At 37.5% G+C, this 24,629-nt stretch overlaps 1 protein-coding gene across 1 annotated transcript in view; it reads right to left on the reverse strand.

Annotated features, from left to right (window-relative positions):
- LOC139721107 (uncharacterized) overlaps positions 1-24,629 on the reverse strand; it is a 196,555-nt gene that overhangs the window by 148,477 nt on the left and 23,449 nt on the right. The window contains exon 3 of the mRNA XM_071632438.1: positions 1,928-2,016. The gene's annotated coding sequence lies outside the window, so the exon portion shown is untranslated. The remainder of the gene's footprint in view (positions 1-1,927; positions 2,017-24,629) is intronic.

The following is a 24,629-nucleotide window of genomic DNA, read 5'->3' on the forward strand; positions in this document are numbered from 1 at the left end:
CTGCCCCAGAAGAAAAATTAGGAAAGGCAGGCTAAGATTGATTACTCAGTACAAATCATCACAATGAGAAATATTCATGATTCTGAAACTAATGGTATCACTTTCATCATATACAACCAATCAACACAAAACAGTAGCTGATAGCATTCATCCTAGCAAGATATCAGGGATTACTTGGTTCTGAACTATGCAACAGGAAAAGGAACAAATGGTGCTTAACCCATTTGGAATGCAGCATCCCCCATATTTGAATCATTGTATTCCAACATCAAGGACATCACAAGTATCAAGATATCTCTCAGTTGTTTCTATTTCTGGCAATGAGTAACTTTAAAGGTGAAGGATACAGTAGGTGAAGGTCAGAGCTTCAGCAATTAATGCCAAATAATGTTTAAGATGATGTTAAAGAAGAGAGCTTAATTGACCCATGGCACAGGAGCGGCTAAGTCCCCTCCAAGCTCCTAGAAAAGCCCTTAATGCGCAATTACAGGGCAACTGCATGGGAGAAGATGAGGCAATGACCAAGTATGATGTATGTCGAGACAGATATTCCTTCATTATGCATGTTCTTCCTCGGCAACATGCCTAGCTGTACATGAAAAGCAGAGGAAAAGAAACCCAACCTTGACGTTCCCCCCCCCCTCTTCCCTCCCCTTCCTCCACTCTTCTTCTGTTTGTTTTGCATCTTCTTATGACTCAGTGTCATCGGTTCGGTCGCATCCACTCCGGCACGTTTCAGCTTGTCTCTGCTGCGGTAATTAACCCACCTTTTGCCATGACATAATGAACCAGTCCCAATCTATCTTTAAAAGCAGGCTCCACTCCCATCCATGCCTTTGGGGGGTCTGAGGTACATTCCTTGTCAAACGAAATGTGTCTGTATCAGACATGATTCTGATATGAAACGATAAAATTTTGATAAGGCTGCAACCTGTGACCTGTGCTCCAATGATTATGAGAGTCATCATACAGTTGTCAGTTCATATCAGAATGTCATGTTTTTTAGCTCACATAAAAGTAAAGGAAGGAGAGAGAGTAAAATGCAATGTCTTGAAAAAAAGGTCTCTGTAAATTGTTTTAAGTATCAAAAAAATAAAATAGAAACTAACATCTGCTGAATTCACTGGATTTTGTCTTTTTGTAGAATTTGAGATAGAACAATAAAAGCAAGGATAACACTTTTCAGAACATATGAACAAATCATGAAGGACAGTTTCGGCTAATAGTGGACTAGCACCCTATTATTTCTAAGCAATTACAGTCTATAACTGCACATGATTCATGAGCTGTTGATAACAGCAAACATTTAAAGTTCTAATTACTAATAAACTCAGGACAAGATATTCCATGTCTCTGAAATGCTAATAAGAATAACAACAATAACAATCAAATGTGACCTTACATCACAAACCACTGGCAAAAAGTCATGAGATGAGCTTTTAGTTTGGGTAGATCATTAAAAGAGATCATCAGTGTCAAAATGACACATATACTAGTTCAGAGAAGGATGTCCCTAATCAATGTCAAAAAGTGGTATAAAGCTAACCCTCCAGGAATTCTCACCTTGTGAAAAATGGCTCTGTATAGTTACCAGCAGTTACCAGCAGATTTACTTGAGTAGAATAGAAACTGAAGAAAAGTCAAGAAATGGATGGACATGGAGTGTATTCTCACACTTTAATTTCTCCTCTAACAAGGATCTTTAGCATTTATGATAACTTTTTGAACCAAAACTTTAAAGGTACAATCATTAGCTGTACAGTGATTTAGTCTCTACCTTTGACCTAGACCCTCAGTCAAGACATAATGTATCTTTGCATAGTCTAATGACCCCCCCCCCAGTTTTACTAAGTCTTTTAATCAAAACCAAGAGCAGAAGTACACACTTACCACTGAGAACATATGAAAAGATGATGAAATAACTTACCGTGGCAGTGTATGAGACAAGATGTTGATGATGACAGTATAGCATTGCACTCAGAGCCAAAGCTGTATGTCAATCATCAATGATGAATGCTATGACAGGAATGACAGAGAAAAATTACTTTGTACATGTATAGAGACAATTATACATTATTACTACATTACTACTATAAAACATCAAGCTGATATACAGTGTGTCCCCAAAAAAAATTACGTTCAGATTTTCGCATTGATAACTTCCAATATGATCAAACTCTCTAAATGCTACTTCAGTGTCTTAAAGTATAACATCTTAGCTATATTTTGCAGAAAACCTCATTCAATTTGGTTAAGTGGTCACAGAGAAATGTGGATCATTGTAAGGCATGTCATGGGTCTGATTCTTCAAAGTGTCGCACTTTGCTGTTGTTGGAACACAATGGACAGAACTTGGAGGGAAGGGATTCCTGACATGCTCTACAAAAATTCCTCATATCTCTTTGACCACTGAAGCAAATCGGATGGGGTTTTCTGCAAGATGTGGGTAATAAGTTATAGTTTCATGTCCTGAAATTTTATTTGGAGTGATTCACTATTTTTAAAGCTATCATTGCGGAAGGTCCCGTTGTGTGTTTTGTTTTGTTTTGTTTTGTTGTTTTGTTTTGTTTTTTTTTTTTGGGGGGGGGGACATACGGTATATTCAATTGCAAATTCAATCCACATTGGTAATTCTGTTGATTTTGATTACAATAAACAATTGAAACATCAGAGTGTAAGTTTTATTCAAATTAGATGATTACTAGCAAAAGTTCAATAACTGATGAGATTCAAATGTCTCCCAGTAAAAGGGACATCTGATAGTTGCATGCCTCATATTTGAAGGAATGATATCATGGTCTTCCAAGTATCCAAATGCTTGTGCACAAGTCTTCACAACTCCTGGGTTTATCATCTTTTTGGGTTCTAATGAATTTGTTCCTGTTCATTTTTTTTCCTCTTCTTATTGAAGCAACATGAATACCGAGTGGTATTGCCCTTTAATATTATCACATGTTGCTGACTATCACTACTGGAAAAAGGAGATGACTAGGAATCTACAATGGGTGACAATTGACGAGTATTAAAGGACAAGTTCACCTTCATAGACATGTGAATTGAGTGAATGCAGATTATAAGGAAGATATAGAGAGACTTTCACAAAATTTTATTTTTTTTAACGGGCACATTGTCTTGACTTGTCACTGATGTATATTAGGGGTAATATTATTCCCCAAGCCTTCTGAAAGAGGTGGGTCAAGTGTTCTTTTATTATGCAAGAAAAGTGAAAATATGTTGACTTTTTTATTTTCTTTATATCATTGTACACATGTGACATTACAAGCTGTAGTAGTCCTCTCATCCAGCAGTGACTAAACGGAAACCTCAAAAATGCATAACTTTTCAACGGATTATCCGGTTTTCCTCAAACTTTCACAGATGTGTTCTTCAAATATTGCTGCATTCACTCAATCCACATGTATATGAAGGTGGACTTGTCCTTTAAATGTCATGTTAGTGCAATATATCCACTTTTCCAAATCCCCCCCCCTCCCATCCCACCCAGTCAGTTTTGAGGACAAGCACAGTCACAAAACACAAGGATGACTGAGAATTATCATTCTCTTCTCTTCTCTGTCTGTCTGTCTCTCTCTCTCTCCTTCATTGTATCTATAGAAATATATATTTTTATGTTTCCTTATAAATACATACAGATAATTACATTTGTATATGTGTATCAGGTTTGCATTTTAATGGATAATCACAAAGAAAGTATAAAGCATACTTTGTCACAATTACAGGTATTGCTTCTTCCATATCTACCAAAGATCATCACTCAGCAGGCTTTTTAACACCTACATTGTATTTTCAAAACTAGCAGAATATTATTGATGGAAGTGCCAGTTAAATGGCTCAGAAGGTCCAAGGCAGCCAGACAGGCAGATAAAAAACTTGACTCCATGCTTTCAATTTTAATAAACACTCATGAGGGGAGACTTGTTAAAACCTGTGAATATTGGATATGTAGTGGCGTCTTTCTGAAGTTCATGTCAGACAAGCTCTTACTTTCTAATTATTTTTAATCTGACAAAATGAAAAAAGAGAGCATTTAAATATATCTAAGTGCATTATCGAAAAAAAATATATACACATACATATACATATATGTATGTATATGTATATGTATATGTATATGTATATGCATATGTATACATGTATAAATTACTGCCGTTTGATTATATACTGTACTTTTTTATTCAACACACATAATTGTCATTTTACTGAATACAGACAGGGTGCTTCTCACTAGACGAGTAATCTGCTTTTTCAAGGTCCTACCCGACACCTATATTCTTATAATAGTTTGTATTGCATTCATTTGATTCAAAATGACATTAATGTGAAATGTCGAATGACTGTTCTCCCTGACTTTAAATACACACATTTACACATATTATACATAAATTAATAGATTGATTGCATTTGTAGGTGTACATATACATATATATATATATATATATATATATATATATATATATATATATCACGTATTCTGTGTGGTTCTGCAACAAATCTTTTTACTGTTTCCAAGAGATCATGAAAATTATTTTAATGGCTAGAATATTGTCATGTTCCCTTTTGTCATCTTATACCTCAAGTCCTCGTATCCTAATTTCTTCAAAATCCATTCTAGAGTCATAGGAGGTATTTCCTGACTACTAGAAAGATTATGTCAACTAATGCCAACACACAGGAACACCTGCCATGGGGAAACAAACTCCTCCCTTGTACAGAGTTGAATAATTGACTGTAAGTAAAAAGATGAGTTTATCTAGATGAAAACCTGATGGAAAATGCAGTGGAATAGAATGTGTGATGAAAGATTTGATTACATGATTCTAATTAGAGAGTAATAAAAGGATTGCTGTGGGATGATCAGAGCAGGAGAGAGCAGAATGAGTAATTTAATGAGAAATCCTGAACTGGTATAGACAAAAGACCATGAAGTGATCAAGTTATGACACCATGTTAAGTACACATTTAGAGGCAGTGAAAGAGATTGTAGAAGGATATGATTTTCATCCTTAGACGAGTACAGCATGTTGCATCGAAGTGACAGTCGGACACATGAAGATCCAATTTGCCCTTTAAAACGGGCTGGCAATGAAATCATGCAAATTGGAGGTAAATCTACATGCCCATATGCCATCTGAAGGCAGACGCATAAGAATGATCCAGCCATGTTTGCAAATACAGAAGATGCTCCTAATGAGTCGAAATGAAACGACGTGCACGGATAAAAATGCGCGGCACACAGCATCTCTCCGCATTGCTCCTTCACCTTGAGAACCCTTGCTGTCACAGACATGCTAATCTTCCAATAGATCATAATCGGTGCGCCATCTGGACAGCGGATCTGGCATTCAGCTTGCCCCTCGTCAGTCCTTCCCTTGTCTGTACACACCCCTGAATCCTTGGAATGTAAACATTGGTGTCTAGCAAGTCAACCACTCACTCCTCCTTTTTTATTCCTACACGGATGCCTGATACATTGTACAACGTTTTGGCATCAGCTGACATGGTTTTTCCCAGCTATAAATCATGTATCTTTGACGTCCCTAAACCCGCTACATACTAGAACAGGCTGCATTACATATTACCTTTACTGAGGACTACCAGCACTTGGAGGCCTTGAGTTAATTCTTATCCTTTGGGACCATATAAATCCTGATTGTTGCTACTTATGACCCATTTTCCCTCACTGGGTGCATAGGAGCTTATAGTCCACTCATACTTCTTTCTCTTTAAATTACTGTAAAAGTGGATATTTTTGCGTGACTAATTTTTCGCGCTTTGCCGGGTGAGAAGAGTTTCGCATTTTTTTAATTCCGCGGAATCAAGACACCAAGTACACGAACATACGGCAAGCAAAAATATTCGCGTGCTTTTATTTTTGCGCTGGTTTCTGGTTGCGTGAAATGCACGAAAATTTCAACACCGTGAAAATTTCCACTTTTATAGTAATAGAGGTCTATTTCCTACAAGCATCAATATAAACATTCAGTCGATTGACAATCAAAAAATCAGCACGTATATTGCCTCCCACTCTGTGTATAGATGCAATGCATATGATATGCACAGCTAGCAAGAAATGATCCTCAACACTAATACATAATGCCTGACCATATGAACACACTGCATGTAGCAGACAAGATTAATCAAAGAAGTTCTGAGCACTTCTATTTGTACACAAAGAGAACAAAAAAAAAAATGTAATGGCTGCATGCATCAAAGACCAAAAACAACTGTACAAGGTCACTAGCATTTCAGATCATGAGGTATAACTGTGATCACATGTAAGCATGCCCCCTCCGTTTAACATGTGAAGTATCATCAATATTTCACATGTAACAACACCACACAGGCACACCACTGAGCTGGACAGTACTTCACATGTATCATGTAAACTTCATTGTCAAGCACATTTTCATTGTGTTGGTGACAAATGTTCATGTAGACTCCAAGCAGCCTACATACCTGCCTCTTTCTCTCCATTTTGGAACGATATGAGGATGGATCATAGTAGTATCAATGCATAATAACACTTCTTTCAGTATCTCCACTAAAATATCTATTATCTCTGAGAGGTGATGTGATTAACTGGCCCCATGAAGGAGATAACCCCTATTTACTTATCATCCAATGGCTGTGGTTCTCAGTTGCATATTTAACTCAGCTCACCTCATCTTAACATCATAACTCACAAAAAACTTATGCCCACAACATGTATGACCCAACAGTATTTGTTTGACTAATATGAAAATGATCAACAGTTGGCATGGAGACCTCGTATGTTCCATCAGGGCAGCGATCATTCTTTTGTCAATATTGTGCACAAAAAATCCATGAGGACGTGATTGGAGGCTGGGGAGAAGAATTATGAATGTTGGATAGCACTAAATCTAAAGCTATGGTTAGTCATCACGCAGCACTAGTGTTCCAACAAAGTTTTCACTGACAGACAATTTGCTGTAAATGCTCGCCGTACTTTGATTAACCTTGGTGAGGGAGATCTGATTTTAATGCTGCATATTTCTTGTTCATGCAGATTTAAACAGCATGTAGTAATTGTTTCTGAATGTATGAAATAAGTAAAGACAAAGACAAGTGTTCTTTTTTTTTTGTAAACCTGCTTGCATCACAAGACATGGCAAACCAATGTATGAGCAAGATAACTGACAATAAAACTAGTCATGAACATATATATGTGGGCCTTCAGTGCACACAGTAACTTCATCACTCACATCTTTATTTTGGTTAATCTGCTCAAAGTATGACAGAAGAAACTGCTACAGAAGTGTTGTGCACACATTTTTTTATAGAATTCTTGCTGCAACTATTCTAATGAAAAACTCAGCCATACACTTCACTGCATCCTGTTTGAGGCCTCAAAGTCAAGGCAACCTTAAGTGAGATAAAACCAGTAAGATTAGAGGCTTCATAAGATCATTTCACTTTCTTTGTAATGAACAGTTGTTTCTTAAAAAGGTTCACACAAAAAGGAGGTGACAGTGAGCATTAACAAGTTTTTCCTTCAGCTTTTTGTGACTTGGCCCATCTCCAGATGACTGATGGCGAGAGTGGTTTATTTGCAACTCATGTAACTTTCCCCTCTTTAGGGTGATATCAAAGGACCTCTGACAAGAAACAAACATCACAACATTTTTTTTTTTTTGGCCTTTTTTACAGAAGATGTCATGATTTCCTGACACTGGCCAGATAATTAATCAAGTATCTGTCAGGATTTGGTGACTGCTTCACAAGTCAGCCATTCCTTAATAGGCTTAGAAATAAATCCTTTTCATCAGAAATTCATTTGGCTGTGCAGAATGTTCATACATCTATCAACCTCACTGCCTGGAAATGAAAGCGAGAAGAAAACACAAGAGTAAAAACACTAAAGTGGAGACTTTGAGTAATAATGTGCCTTGGTGCACTGAAATAGTCATGATCTTTGATGTCTGAGTGAATTTAGGTCAGTCAACAAGTTGGCAAATGCAGGTTTGCCGCAGTTCGCACCCATTGAGCCTGACCTGTTGGTAAGATCCCCCGGCGTGAGTCATGCGGATCCTAAGTGCATTAATCAGAAATGCACATTTGGTGCTGTATTTTAATCAGCGCTAATAGAAAGCCTTCCCGTTTCACACCACTGCCTTGTTCTCCCATGAAACCATTCCCAATGGAATATTACAGCACTGATTATTTTTCTCTTTTCTTCATTTTACATACCTAGAAAATTCTTTATATTGCTTTCAGTCAAGGCTCTAAAAACTTTTTTTTTTTAATGTACCACGTTCATACCCTCAACTTGTTTGATGACCTGCCAAGTTAAAAATTTTTCACTAGTATAGTTTCATATAGTATAAAACTATATAAGATAATCAACAGAGGGTAGTACATTGCTAGGGTGTGTATTAAGCTAATCTCTACTGATAGTGATGGTGGAGATTAATACATGTGTTTAGGATGTGTACCAATATATTTTGGGAGAATTTGTAGGTTTGGAATTTTTCTTTCATCCATGTATGACATTATTAAAGCAAACAAGTGAGATCTATGTATGACACAAGCATACACGCACAAATTTATCAAAAGAAATACCATTTTTCTCCTATGTGGTCTAGGAATATGTTTCAAGATTTTGGAAAAGTGTAACTTCTTAAAATAGATAATCTGCATATTTATAATAATTCTGAGACATTCTATCCGACATATGAATTGCAACATATGGCATTCATACTTATCATAGTCTAGGAATATGTTTCAAGTTTTTCGAAAAGTGTAACTTCTTACAATAGGTAATCTGCATATTTAGAATAATTCTGAGACATTCCATCACACATGTGAATTGCAAAATTTGGTAATTGTACTTCATGGCAGCACTTGGATGTTGATTTGCTTGTCCCTTCACAGAATACCTGTTCCGAGGAACATCATTAAGAAATAATTCACTATCCCACACAACCATGTCTTGTTTTCTGTTGTTTTCTGTTGTTTTCTGTTGTTTTCTTATAGTCACTGTTTAAACAATATATGACTGAGCTGCATGGTCCTACAGCGTACATGCTACCAGAGTCTGTGATGCTTTATGAAAAAGTAATCAGGGTTGAAAATATCATGCACAATGCTTCAAGAGTAGAAATCTATAAGAGATTGGCTGTACTGAACTCAATATTTCCAATAGACAGTTGTGTAAAATGAGCTTTTCAGTAAATGGTTTATAAGGTGATATTTGATTATAAATCTCTTAATAATGACAGTGTAATTCTAAAATCTTTTGCATGCTGGGGTCCTAAGTTGGTTTAGTGTTGTTGTTTTTTTAATGCTTATCAGAATCATTAGAAAAAAGAGGCTGCATTAGAAAAAAAATTATCTCATAAACTTATAAAAGTTTTAGAAACTTCAGCATCAGCAATGGGTTAACCCTGAATCTCCATGGGAAGAGGCTGCATTAGAAAAAAGAGTATCTCATCTGACAACAAAATGAAGGGGAATAATTTCTACATAAAAAGAGATTTTCATAATCAAAATTAGTCTTCTGGGTGGAGCAGAATATCACCTGTAATGATATATATTTATATCCTCAAACTGAAGTACCAGCACATAATAAGAACTAGAGATACACTCTGAGAGCACAGACCTCCGCCAAGCATGCAGCCCATTTCCACCCGCACTGATCTTGTTCTGCACAGAGATCAGTGATTTCCACCCATATACATAATGTACGTACTGCATTGTGTGCTGAGAGCCGCCTAATTTCCCAATATAGAAGCTTTTGTTACGTCATAAATCCTCAGCTACACAGCGCACCTCGCCCTAGCAGAAACTAGAGCACGCACTTTAGTGTGCGCATGCAAACCTCAAATACGCGCAGCCTGAACTCCCAAGTTCTGTGACCTTGCCTGCCAAAATATCAAAAATCCTTCATAAATTCCCCCAAAATTCTCGTATCACTACCAAAAGTTAATCGTTTGTTACTTGTGTCATTCTCAACCTTTCCTGCAAGATTCATTCCAATCTGTTTTCTACTTTTTGAGTTATTTTGCACAGACAAACGAACGAACGAACCAACTAACTAACACACAAACCAACGGTAACGAAAACATAACCTCCCCCCTTGGCGGAGGTAATAAATAAAGATAATTTTGAGATTAAAAATTGGAATAGAAATTTTTTTTTGAGGGGGGGGGGGGAGGGGCATTTTTGTCCGCATCCAAATCATGATTGCCTTTTCATGTCTTTTTCAATACCAGTCTAAAGAATCTGCTGATTTGGTTTTATTGCTTTTCAATCTGAATACATTTTTGTTTCAGATGCGTATTCTATTAACACAAAATGCTTTTTCAGTGAAATCTTTGACTGCTCTCATAACAATCTGCCATCTTGACATGTTCTAGCAAAAATGTTCACATTTGTGCCAGGCCTGGGGGGAAAGGAAGAAGAACACAAAAAAGTGGATCAGGTCAAGGGAATGGCAATTAACTTCTTGAGACAAAAGCATGCTGGGTCTAACCAGTTTTTGTGGGCCATTCCATTAGCGGCATATTCAATTACTGATGGACTGGAGCATGGGTAATCCAATTTCTCTCTATGGGGTCTGGCTTGTGTTCTCTGAGGTAGGCTTTGAAATGAGGAGTAAATTGATAAAGGTGGATGGGATAAAAGGGCTCAGCCAGAAAAAGTGTTTGGAGAAAGCATCAAAAATTGGATAGAGGTCAACAAAACTGTATCAGATAGATATCAAAGGTTTTTTTTATTCCTTCTGTCTGTATTTTGTTTTACTGGGGGGGGGGGGGGGGGGGTGATTACATCAAAGAAAAAAAAAAGTTTGACCAATAGCTAGTACAGCTATTTAGCCCTTCTCATTCACCTCCATTGATCAGCATCAACTTGGTTGAAAGAAAAAGAGAGATTTCTTTTATGGATTCAGCGATATATTTCAAGCGATCAATCAAAAAGTTGCTATGTGGAAGGTGCATGATCTTATAGATAATGTACATGATTTCAAATCGATATGAATAAAAGATTACATGTCTATGCATGTCCATGGCAACAATGAATATTCTAGTTTGTATTTGTTTTGAAGATTCACTCAGATTTAAGATTTCAGATAAAACTAGAGATTGTAATTTGTCATCACTGACAAATTAAGGTGATCCGATTTTTTTTTAATCAATGATTCGAGTCCTGATCGTAATAGGCATGACAATACAAGTTTCATCTGTGTTTGGAGACATTGGCCGTGTGAGGTTTGGATTCTCATTTAGAAAAGGGAGTCATATCTGCCATCTTTGGTACCAATTCTGTATACACTGAATAACGAAGATACAGCAACGAATACATATGACCTTTGACCCACCTTTACACTCCCAAGATGGCATCTGAGGAAAAAGTGGTTATTTTGTGAAATGATTCTTGCGACATCGTCTATATTCGTGTGCAAAATATGGCAAAGATAGGACAGGTATTCACCAAGATGCAAAATGCAAAGTCTTAGGTACAACATAAAATCTGGGAGAAATTCACCGAAGGGTAAGTGAGAGCTAGTGCTCGATAAAGAAAAGCATGTCGATTTTCACATAAAAAAAAAATCCCTCCCATAGAGATAACACGTCATAACGAAAATACAGAAAGAAGTACATATGACCTTTGACCTCACTTTGCACACCCAAGATGGCGTCTGAGCAAAAAGTGGTTATTTTGTGAAATGATCCTTGTTACATGGTCTTTGTGTGTGCAAAATATGGGAAAGATAGGACATGTATTCACCAAGATACAGGATGAAACATTTATGACCTTTGACCCTAATTTACATACCCAAGATGGTGTCTGATCAAGTAGTTGTTATTTTATGAAATAATGTACGTGACATGAACTAAACATGTGCAAAATATGGGATTGATAGCCAATGTTGTTGTTCATCTATTGCACAGAAAGTAGTAGAAAGAAAGAAAAATAAAGAAAAAAATATGTTATTTTATAGAAATTTGAAGGAGAAGCACAAAAAAATCAGAAAAAGATAAAGTTAGGAAGGGAGATTAAGACTAACTAAAGAAAAAGAAGAAAAAAAGTGTTAAAAAAATGAAAAAAAAAATATTGGCAGGGGTGAGCCTCGAACCAGGGACCTTAGGATTACGAGTCGGATGCGCTATGCAATGACCTATTTCATGCTCCATAGGCCCTGTGTATTAAGCAAAATGACGCTGCATCGAAGCCACGTGCCATTTTCAACCAAGTTTTTCGACGTGATGCCGACGTCGTATGAAAAAATGGAGGGCACAGTTACGATAGCCCAAAGTCTCAGCTACAACATACTAAAATCTGGGAAAAATTCACCGAAGCAAAAGTGAGCTAGTGCTCGAAAAAGAGAGTCATGTCAATTTTCACTGCCAGAAAAACTGCTCTCCCATAGAGATAACACGTAAACTGGTCAAATTCTACAAGGATACATTCAATCCATTTTTACGAGGCGATGACGTCATCCAATCAAAATGTTGTTTTTACATTAATGAAAGAACATTTCATAAGCTACAACATACTGAAATATGGGAGAAAATTGGCAGAGGATAAGTGAGATACGCTCGAGTAAACTTGTAATTTGATGACGTCATTTTGAAAATTTACTTTTTTTACTTTATTAAGAAATTTGATATCTTTTAATCATTTTGTCAGCATTGCCTACCCATGAAATGACATGTACAACTCATCAGCTTTCAATATATGTAAAGAAAATGGGGGGTCACCGTCCATCCTGACGAGTAAAATCGGATTTAAAATTGGCAGTTTTTTGGCATAGTTGCACTGTATATCGCCATTTACGCGCGCACGGAATTTCAACTTTGACGGCCCCGTATGAAGTCATATTGAGTCGGATTGACTTGAAACGTGGTATAAATATTCCTTGACATTTCAGACATGCGATCAAAGTGAAAAAACTGGAAATTTCACTTGCATATGAGCTGTGCGTGCGTATATGCGCGCGCGCGTACGCGTCCGTCCGATTTTTTCAATTTTTCAAAAAATGCTCCAAATGGTCTGAAACGTGTGCAAAAAAATTTTGAGCTCGATTGGAGCATACAAATATTTCAACGTGCGCGTACGCGCACGTTTTAAGAGAAAATATGAATTTTGAGAACATGAGTAGAATGCGCATAACTTTAAATATATGTGACGTAAATTTCATTGAAAAATTCTATTTCATTAATGAGATATGATTGAGAATGTGTTTTCATATAATGACGTCATAGTGACGTCACGGTCGACTGATCACAATGATACATTAGATTTGCCGTCTTTGGGACATGATGCATACATGATATAATTTTGAAATTGACAGGCAGCGGACTTTCTGAGCTAACCTCTGCACAACTTTTGAGGAGAAATAAAGAAGAAGAAGAAAAACAAAGAATCCGTACAGATACAGAAGGTGATCCGAGAGGATACTCGGATCACCTAATAAGATAAACACACAACTAATCTGTACAATCTGATACATAAAGTGCATACTGAAAAGGATTTTCATCATAGCTCTATAGTGGTTCACAAAATAATATAATGATTTCATTCAAAACTTCTCATGATGTAGGATAATAGAAAACTCAGAAATATCCTACTATCTTTTCATAGACAAAATAAATCCTTTTATGTGTGCACATATGATGGCAGAAGCAATAACACGACTGTTATCTGGAATATAATTGGTTATTCAAAATAAAATCATTATTACACAAAAATACATGTTTATACTAAGATTTGAAGAAACAAAACTGGCCTATAAAAAGACTGATTGATATAAGTATTTATTAGAAGTAAAGAGTCCATTTTTGGGGGGATTGGCATTAATTTTAGTATTAAATACTTCTAGGAACCCTATATGAGCTTCTAATTGTTGAAACTAAAACATGTGGTTTAACTATGGACTTGATATCTTGTTTTGTAATAGCTACATTCACATGATGAAATCATATGCATGACCATCCTTTCATGATTTTCAAAGTTAAACAATATCCCAACTCTCCCGTTTGTTGTACAGAAAGGTATTAGGAAACAACTTATAACCCTTCCCCATAATAGTAAATGTCATTGTCACACAATTATTGCAATACTTCAAGAATTTGATACAAAGACAAGTAACTGTTATTTTATTTATAGAATCCAAATTTCAGTAAAGGTCAATGGGAGAATTATGGAGATGATCTCCTCTAAGTAGTATCTGTTATTGCTTCTGGTACTAGTATCACAGGTTGTTGGGTTTTTTTTTTTTCACTTTCTTCTTCGATGCTAGATTCTGATAAACCTCATCCTTTTGCCTGATTTTACTCTATTTACTGAAGTCAACTTCAATATAGAGAGGCATCAAACACTGTGCAGCTTCAACCATGCCCATCTTCTGACCTTTTGGCTTCCATTGCTCCAAGATGATTTCTTGTCATTTCCTGTACGACTTACAAATTGGGGATGATGCCTCTTGGGCGGTCTTTACCGGGTCACTCCTTGCTCTGACCAACATTGTGGGAGGACTCACTGTCCTCCAATTTCAGATAAACTTGTTGGTGTTCATCTGTTACTGAAGGCACAGTGACATGGGTATTTTCCCTAAGAATTTTTCAGGGCAGCCAAACAGCATAACACAGGTCATTAAAGAGTATTGTTCTTGGGCACCCATTTATTTGTTCTTTTTTAAGTCAGTGGACTGAAGGCTGATTTTCTTCAGGAGGTCACACTCACAGGCTTACCTGGAATTCATCATTGTTGCTAATTTCAAGCACCTCAATGAGTGCATTTTGTTTTTCTACTTTTTTATCTTTATGGAGCCATCGTGGCTCAGTAGATAGGACCAGAGATTCTCAATCATGAGGACCCTGGCTGGAGTCCAATGAAGAACGAGGGACCCTTGGGGCTCAGTGGGTAAGACCACACACACAATCATGAGGACCCTTGTTGGAGTCCAGTGAAGAAGAAGGGACCCTTGTGGCTCATTACATAAGACCACAGACTCAATCATGAGGACCCTTGTTGGAGTCCAATGAAGAATGAGGGACCCTTGTGTGGCTCAGTGGATAAGACCATGCACTCAATCATGAGGACCCTTGTTGGAGTCCAATGAAGAATGAGGGACCCTTGTGGCTCAGTTGGACAAGACCATAGGAACTTAATCATGAGGTCCCTTGTTGGAGTCCAATGAGGAATGAGGGACCCTTGTGGCTCAGTGGATAAGACCACAGGAACTTAATTATGAGGGTCCCTTGTTGGAGTCCAATGAGGAACAAGGGACCCTTGTGGCTCAGTGGATGACACCATAGCCTCTCAATCATGAGGTCCCTGGTTTGAGTCCAATGAAGAACAAGGGACCCTTGTGGCTCAGTGGATAAGACCATTGACACACTCAATCAAGAGGACCCTGGTTGGAGTCTAATGAAGAACGATGGACCCTTGTGGCTCAGTGGATGAGATCACACACTCAATCATGAGGACCCTGGTTGGAGTCCAACAGAGAACAAGGGACACTTGTGGCTCAGTGGATAAGACCACACACTCAATCACGAAGACCCTTGTTGGAGTCCAATAAAGAACAAGGGACCCTTGTGGCTCAGTGGATAAGACCACACACTCAATCATGAGGACCCTTGTTGGAGTCCAATGAGGAACAAGGGACCCTTGTCCCTCAGTGGATAAGATCACACACTCAATCATGAGGACCCTGGTTGGAGTCCATTGAGGAACGAGGGATCCTTGTGGCTCAGTGGGTAAGACCACACACTCAATTATGAGGACCCTTGTTGGAGTCCAATAAATAACGAGGGACCCTTGTGGCTCAGTGGATAAGACCACACACTCAATAATGAGGACCCTGGTTGGAGTCCAATAAAGAACAAGGGACACTTGTGGCTCAGTGGATAAGACCACGCACTCAATCATGAGGACACTGGTTGGAGTCCAATGAGGAACAAGGGACCCTTGTGCTCAGTGGATAAGACCAAACACTCTCCATCATGAGGTCCCTGGTTCAACTCAGCTACCAGCAGCAGTTGTGCCCCTTGGGAAAAAAAAATAAAAAAGCACAAAAATCTAAAATTACCTCTACCTGTATTGTGACAAGTTAATATCTACAAAATAAAATTTCAAGTTTGAAGCCTGGAATACCTTCAATATTCATCACAAACTGGATATTACTCTTTGACACCTTTGCTCACATTCAGCAATACGTATTTGTGACTGAAAGTAAAGCTAGTATGCTGAAACCAAAACCTATGCAGAGATGTCATGCTTAAGGTTAGTCTTCAGTTTCATACCATCAATATCATATAAGATAAGATAAGATAAGATAAGATAGAACCAAAAAATGGGCCCCCTTGCTATTTGTACATGTAGGGTACGCGATATGGTTTTTGAATGAAGGTAACATTTGCAATGCCATTAAAAAAAAAAAAGGAGATAAATTGTAGAGAACAGAGGAGTTTTAAGGAAAACTTAATGCAACAAATACTGAAAGTCACATCAATTATCCTGTGAGTAAAAAGATGATGCAGCCTTCCTGGAAGAATGAGATTTCTGCCAGTAGACTCTGATCCAGGTCTGCAGCCATCAGACTACTAAAAATGTGCCTCCTAAGAGGGCTCCGCGTCAGTCTCTCATCATAAGCAAATTCAGACGGCAGGGAATCCGAATGGGGGATGACACATGACTGGCTACGGCAACAGGGTGACAGAGCTCCCACCTCTCTTCACATTCTCATCCACTGTTGATGGTTTCAACCTTTAAATCCCCCCCCCCCTGAAAAAAAACCACCAAACTAATATTGGACTTTGGTTGGAGATATACAAGAAGTCGCATCATTTTATTTCCCTTTTCTCCCTCCCTTCATATATATCCAGACCACTTAGTTGAGACTGTGGGGCCGCGCGGCGGCTCCTTTTCATGGGAAATTGCTACTTTGCATCATTGTCACCAGTCTGAATGACTGGAAGATCCGAGGCTCCCGAGTTCATCAACCGCTGATGTAGTCCTAGAAGGGGTACGGGTATGGTAACATGCACTCTGTTAATGTCTAAAGGTCACATGCGAGATACCTCGCAATCATTCCTCTTGAAAACACGAGTTGAGTTTAAAACAGAGACAGCAAAAGATTCAAGGCATGATCATGCTACATTGCACTCATACAAATAAACTTTATAATTACCGTATGATAGAACTAATCACTAATTAATGAATATCTTAGGAAATTTTGTAGAACTTTTTTGAGGCGATGATGCCATCAACTCACTAGTCTCAAGCTGTACACAAATCTTCACTAAATTTCCTTTTTTGACATGAAAGCAATAAGGAGATTCCTTTCTTATCAAATTATTGCAGTCTTGTTATCAACAACAACAACAACAACCTAGCAATGATTGCTTCAAGGGGGGGGGGGGGGGGGGGGAGAGGTTGCAGTTGCTAAAGCATTGGAAAAAAAAAACACCCAAGATCTTAATAATATCTTTGGAATAAACCAGCGGGAGAGTCGTGAGGAAATGACATCCTTGCCTGTCAATTTGCATGTGTGGTAGCGAGCAATGTTGCTATTCATATTCCATAATGTTCTTGTTCTATGTCATGTCTGATTTTCAATTAAAAAAAAAACTTTCATCATTAGCTATGCCCTTTTCATTGAATTCAACAAGAGCATGGTGGGAAATTGCATTTTAGAATCACTGATATAAAAGATAATAGAGGGCCCAAAAGGTGAGCCATCTACGGAACTTCACATGATGATTTTAAATTTGACTCACAGCCTTTTATAGAAACAAATTGCTATCTGCCAGTATGGTAGCCCCTGAACCAGTCGAAGGCCTTCCCAGCATGCCTATGCAATGATTTAGAGAATAATCAGTAAAACGGTGATCAATCATACCAAAGACTTGTTAAAAGGTCAAGGAATATAACTATGGTATGTAATGAATCACCTACACGCATAAGTTGATTCATTTATGATGTGTTTTATAGGTGTTTGATATAACGTTCTGATAAAACTTTAAAATACAGGAATAAACCAAAATTCAAGAAATTTTATACAAATTATATCAACAAAGATACTGGAAATACTATGGAATGGTGTCCTTATTAAATTTATCTATTCAAGCAGAGACAACTGTCGCATTTTTCATATGTGTAGGAACTACATTGTATATGCCACTACCCACAGACTATCAATGATACAGTTCTAAAGGGTCATAATATTCTGCAATAGATTTCTTCATGCATGTAAAGGAAAATTGGTTGTACTGTCATATCGTTTACTTTTCTTTTATTTACAATGATTCACAATATTTCTGACCTCAGTTCCAAGAACAAGATTTCAAAAAAAAAGAGAGAAAAAAAAAAGCTTGAGGATTTGGGTCTTCCAAAGAAGACATGAAATGTTTTATCAGTTGTGGGTGTATCACTGGCAAGAGTGTATACGAGTTCAAAATGAAGACCACCTTTCTGAAATTTTTCATCCTAGGTTCTAATTATTTCTTGGGATTCAAGACATTATCACTCATCTTCCACATATGCATATCATGTAACATTAAAAGATTGCTTAGAAATATACTTTCTTTTAGCAATAAGTTGAGCAAGTTTTTCATGAACAAGAATATTCACTTTTAGACTATCATTGCATTCTTTTTATATCAATGAAATAAATCATTTTTGCAATCTATGCACTTAAGGAAAGATTTCGTGATCCAGGAATAACTTTAGCAACTATTTTTAGGTAAAGCCCCTGGATTTATGAAGGGGGAATAGTTTCATCATAGCTCAAAGTAATTTGTCCGTGAATTTATCAGAAGAAATATTTGTACAGTCACTCCTTTATATCTATGGGAATAAGCCTTCCTGATAACTCAATCTAAGCTTATGACCATCACATCACATCAATTAGTCAAGATGGATTTTCTTGCAGTTCATTTGAGATTGTGATCAGTGCAGTCTGAGTGCACAAAAAGGCAGATCTGTTTGACTGATAAGATTTGAAATCATATATATTTTTAGGTTATACTGCTTTTATTTTCTTATGTCTTCTCAGCTTCCTTTTCATTGATAAATGATCATTCTTCATATTCCTCAGATTTCATTTGGACAAATAGGGTTAGAAGAAATCATTCCTGCTGTAGAGGTCATTGTTCTACATGTGTAGGTAGAGTCAATGTAAGAATCACCCCTCCCCCACTCGTGACACACACACACACACACACACACACACACACACACACACATGCACATGTTTGATAAAAGAAATGCAAGACTGACTAGGAATGACGGGGGAAAAATCAGATGCAAGGATTTCAGAAGCTTATAACAGTTTGTCAGGAAAAAATATATATATATATATCTGACAAAATGCTTCATGAAATACCCCCAAGATGGGAGAGAGAGAGAGAGAGAGAGAGAGTTAGAGAGAGAAGGAGAGAGAGAGAGAGCAAGAAGAATAAAAAAAAATGAAATGGCTTGTTAATATGGATTTCAAAATAAGCATTAATGAGATCATTTACCCTGTTGCAAAGGTGAGCTTTATTACTTCAAGGAAATCTGAAAACTATGCTAAATGTGCATGCCCCAAGGCACTCATTATAGTTCTACTGTGAAGGGGTTTTGACCATGTTGGATTTCTGTGCAGCCTTTAATTTTACTGCTCTCATATTTCCTCTTTGTTTTGTTTTGTTTTTATTTATTTTTTTTAACATCACTGAGTTCTATCTCTTTAGTAGAAACGCTGAAGTGACTCCTTTGGACTTGACAAGCTCAAGACTTCAAAATATCACCAAAGAAACATGTTCTTTTCATTTCATTTTTCGTACTGGTGAACATTACTTCTTATTTGTGACCGTGCATCACAAAACCAACAAAAAGTCGCACTCCTCGATTTTACGTGAGGACTCAAAAAAGGTGAAATGGGTCAACCAAGTTAATTTTTAGAGTTCCATATTTTCTGAAAGAGCTATTATTCTTCTTCATTATTCTTGGCTTTGGCATCATACAATGAATGGAAAGTGGGTTTTCAGAAGTCTTTCTACAACCCTTTTTCGGCAGAGTAGTGTGACCAGGTATGCCTCAGTGGCCCCTTTTCATTTCTTGAAAACCTTTTGCACTCTCTTCGCTTTCAACTCGAATAAATTTTGAAAGGATAATGCTACTGCTTTGAAAGTTAGCATTAATCATTAAAAGAATGTGTTAATAAAGCATGCTGAATTTCAGCTTAATCTGATAATCCCTTCATTGTTGTTGCTAAGATGGTTTACATCCTGTTTTTGCCCCATTCATTGCATGGGTATAGCACGGCTTAGTGAAGATAAAACGCTTGAGCAGACCCTATACTTCAGAGCCTCTTTTCTCAGTTCACATTTTTCCAGAGTGTGTACTTTCTTTCTAAAATTTAGATGGTTAAGAGAGTCCATTTGAATTGAGTTATACATCATTTTACAGCTTAGAGTCTCCTCTTTCAGAATCTGCCCTTAACTAAAAATCTATGTCTGGCGACTTTTTGTTGGTTTTGTGGTGCAGGGTCACATTTTGTTCTGTATTACAACACTTTTTATTCCTTGATTGCACTCCGATTTGCCCACATCTTTCTCCACTGTTATCACAAATAATCATCCTCAAAGATAAAGTGATAATGGCATCCAAAAACCTCACATTCCTCTCAACTACAAGCTGAACAAACACTGATCGGAGCCACCAAAATCTATAATTTGTCTGATACTGCTAAAGTTCTATTGTATTTGGTGTCATATCTCCAAAAGAAGTTACATGAAGTTATCCTATCATTTGTCTAGTGTACATAATCCTGCCCTTTTCTTTAATACATGGTATTTGCATGATTAAAAAAAAAGTCTGAAGGCTTGATCCATTTCTGGATCCCCTCTGAATTCTGCACAGTCACTAACCCTTTCTGTGCTAATTTGCAGGGATATCACACACATGCATGCAGACAGGAAGTTAATGTTGCATACAGCGGGATAATAGGCCACCGTTCTATCTTTACCACAAACGTCTAATGAAAATTAGGTTGCAAAAACTAATGTTGAACATCAGCATTTGAGGAATTGAAACTGAAAATAATACAATTATTTTCAACATGCAGAACATTAGGATTTCAATCATAATGTGTTGTCCCACATATCCATGTTTTTGTTAGTAGTTCTCGGCTATACGTTCCTGGGCAAACTGGGTAACGGCGGGCTTATATAAGCAAGCGAAATATAAAGAAATATGCTTTGAACATATGTTCACCAAAAACTAAAGGAGAAACTTTGTGCAGGGCTTCTTTCTTTACTGCTAAGGCATTAATGCTCTTCATGATCACATATCTGCATTATTCCAATGGCCATTACACTGTAAGGCAAGGCACAGTGAAATCTCTGGGCCCACTCAGAGCAGACATCTTTAGTGATGTATCACTTGGGGGGACAGGGTAAATATCAGCCCTGACTAACGCTTACTCAGCACTTCACATCGCTGCTAAGCAAGACCAGTCAACTTGTATTTCAGGGATGTTAGATTTACCTCTAATAATGAGGGGCACAGTATATGGGCCATTACTTTCCTTAAACATTTCTTATATTCCAAAATATAATCAGTCTGATAGTATCCAAAGCACTTTTATTTTGATTAATGCTATCTGGATATCATGCAGTATGTTCTTCTAACAAATAGCTTTGCATTTCAACAACCAAGATTTCAACCAGTATGTCATGTTAGTTTCTTGAAATTCACTCTTCCTTGATGTTTCACATCAAGGAAGTCAACATCAACAACAGTTAACCCATTGAGGACGGTTTGATTTTGCTACTACACACATTTCCCATAGACCCTTGCCCGAGTATACTCTGGACTCGTCCTTAACGGGTTAATGAGCAAAGTCCTGTTGTCTTGTTGAATAGATGTCTACCCACATGAATCTCCTTGCAAACTCTCCAATGCATGTAAATAAAGTAGAGTATTCCAACTGTCAAAGCATATACTGATGACTTTTCAATCTTGCATATGGGTTCTACATTAGGTTCATTAGTAACTAACCCCCTGTGATGGCTCCATTTCCTGTCATGTAGATGAAGGTTTAAGTAGGGGTTAGAGGCTCATGCAACATTTTGCATGTCATGCTTTATACACGAATTGACTCATAACCCCCATGTTCTCTGAATGAGTCACACATTTTATCATTCCTATTTACACAATTACCCTTTGCACACTCTCTCTTATTCCCACTATTAGTATCTCTCTACATTGTAAACATTTCATATAGGCCTATATGCTTCAACATCAACAACTACATTTAACTGTCAATCTAAAACCAGTAAAAATGCAAATTCTCTAATGACTGCTTGTGGGCGGAAAGATACTCTGGAAAATCTCATCTTCATTAGATATGAATAAATCAGCATTCAGAATTTAGCATTCACATAATAGCAACACTGCACAAATCAACCCAATCTGCCCAATAAAACACCCAGTGCTGTTTACAAGGAAAGCTGGTCATTTAAGGATTTTACGGATTCACAACTCCATGAGGCCATGTGAGGTGAGCTGAACAGGACCCAGTTTTAGAGTTGATGTAGGTCAATTTTCTTGATCTTATCCTGCAAATCATGTGCTACCCGTGGTACTATTATTTGAAGAGTTCCATCACAAAAACAAGCTCTTTCCATTCTTGTCAACTTGAGATATTTGCAAATAGACCTGCTAAAAAGCAAAGAAAAATGACAAGAAATATGACATATTTTTAATCATAACTTCAAGAGCATTTCTCACTTTGCAACAAGTGAGGTATCATGAGGGAGAATTTATTCTGCTCTATCTGATGATGGACTCACTTTAGAGTGTTTAAAAATGGTGCTAGGCCCGTTTTGCAATCAAACTTTTTATTTATTGGATGACTTAATGTGACCATCTGGAAGGGTATGAGTGTTGGAGCATGGTGTTGTAGATTTCTTATAGCTGGAATTCATGGCTTTCTTTTTTTTTTGCGGGGAGGGGGGGGTGGGGGGTGGTGGGGTGAGATGTCTAAAACCTTTGTCTGTCCAAATATGTCATACTAAGGTGAAAACAGGGACCAAAATGACCACCTGTTTCATGCAAAAAACAAGCATTATGAGAGCCGTGTGCTTGCTTCCTCTTGATGGCACTTGACGACCTCCCCCCACCCCACCCCACCCCCATACTGATGAAAAAATCTATGCAACTAAGGTGAAAGACAGGATTGTGTCAGTATTCTGACTATAGTCCTACCCTTGCATATCCATGTGTGTTTTGTCTGCCATTCAATGACAAGTCATGTCTCTGGAGATAAACAAACGAGAGAACTTAAACCTACAAAACAGTTCTGATTTCTGCTGCTGCTCCATGGTCCATCATTTGATTTGTAGAGCATGTCCTGAGTATAATTTGAAGAAAACTTAATGAAATGAATTAAATGAATGAAAGCAAGATAAGATGAACTTACTTACACAGGACAAAAGAAGTTTGCAGCAGACTTAATTACTTCTCAGCTTATACCATTTCTCCTTCTCTTCCTCCACATCCTACTGGTCTTCATCTTCTAAAATATCAACTTATCTTTCTTTTGTAGTTTTCTTCATTTTCTCCTCCCTTTTTCATCATCTCCTTCTTCTGATTCTTCTCCTTCTTTCTCTTTCTCCTCCTCACATTTCTGTCGCCCGCTTATCTCTATCTCTTCCTTTGGCTTCCATATTTATTTATCTTCTTCATCTCCTTCTTCTACCCCAAAGAAGATTAACGAGGGTTGTCTGTATTGCTCCCAAATGTGTGCTTTTAAAACCCTATAAAGCAAACATGCTGACAGAAAAAAAAAATAGTCCTCACAAACCTCAAAGAAGAAGAGAAGAAACACACTCTTAAGAGTTCGGTGGATTCAGCGCATCTACCTTCACTCTGAAAATCTTCAAATCCACGGCCCTGCGGTGACATGCGGTGAAAGCAATGCCAGACTCTGTGAGAACTTCTCACCTGGCTGCTGCTGCACTGACTTGTGGGAAGACAAGGATTAGTCTGTAGGCTAGGAGACCCTCTATATCACATCTTTTGTTTCAGCCACGGGTCATTTGTGATAGCTTCCAGCATGCACAAGTTCTGGGCTACACCGCACATGTCGGTCGGCTGACATTATACACTGTCCAAATCTGGATCTTTGGATCTTGTGGCAGGCATTGCTTCTTACAAATGACATTCGAGAAAGCAAACTGTATTGGATAGCTACTTACCAAAACTTCAACACCCTCTTATTTTCCTCCTTTTATTCTTGTTACAAACCTGAAGGTGTTTTTGTATATACACTGAGAAATATGTGATTCTGCATTCATCATCTATTATGTGACTCTTTATAACAACATTAGAAAAAGAAGCAAAAAGTCAGGAATGGTCGATTCTCTAATGACATGACAGTATCTCCCTAATACTCTGCTTTAATACGATACAGAACATGTTTAAGACAACAACAAAAAAACACTCCTGCACAGAGACAGCAAAGGTTTATAGGAAGAATGCAGAGTGGTCATGGAAATCAGTGTTTCTAGAACACTGCCTTCAAAGCTTTCATTCCATAACAAGTGTGATCAAGGACATGCAGGAGGAATTTCAGAGTGAACAATGGAAGG

This window comes from Diadema antillarum, unplaced genomic scaffold (assembly GCF_040938485.1).
Source record: "Diadema antillarum isolate AM-2024a unplaced genomic scaffold, OU_Dant_1.0 scf00000138, whole genome shotgun sequence".
NCBI classification, from domain to species: Eukaryota; Metazoa; Echinodermata; class Echinoidea; order Diadematoida; family Diadematidae; genus Diadema; species Diadema antillarum.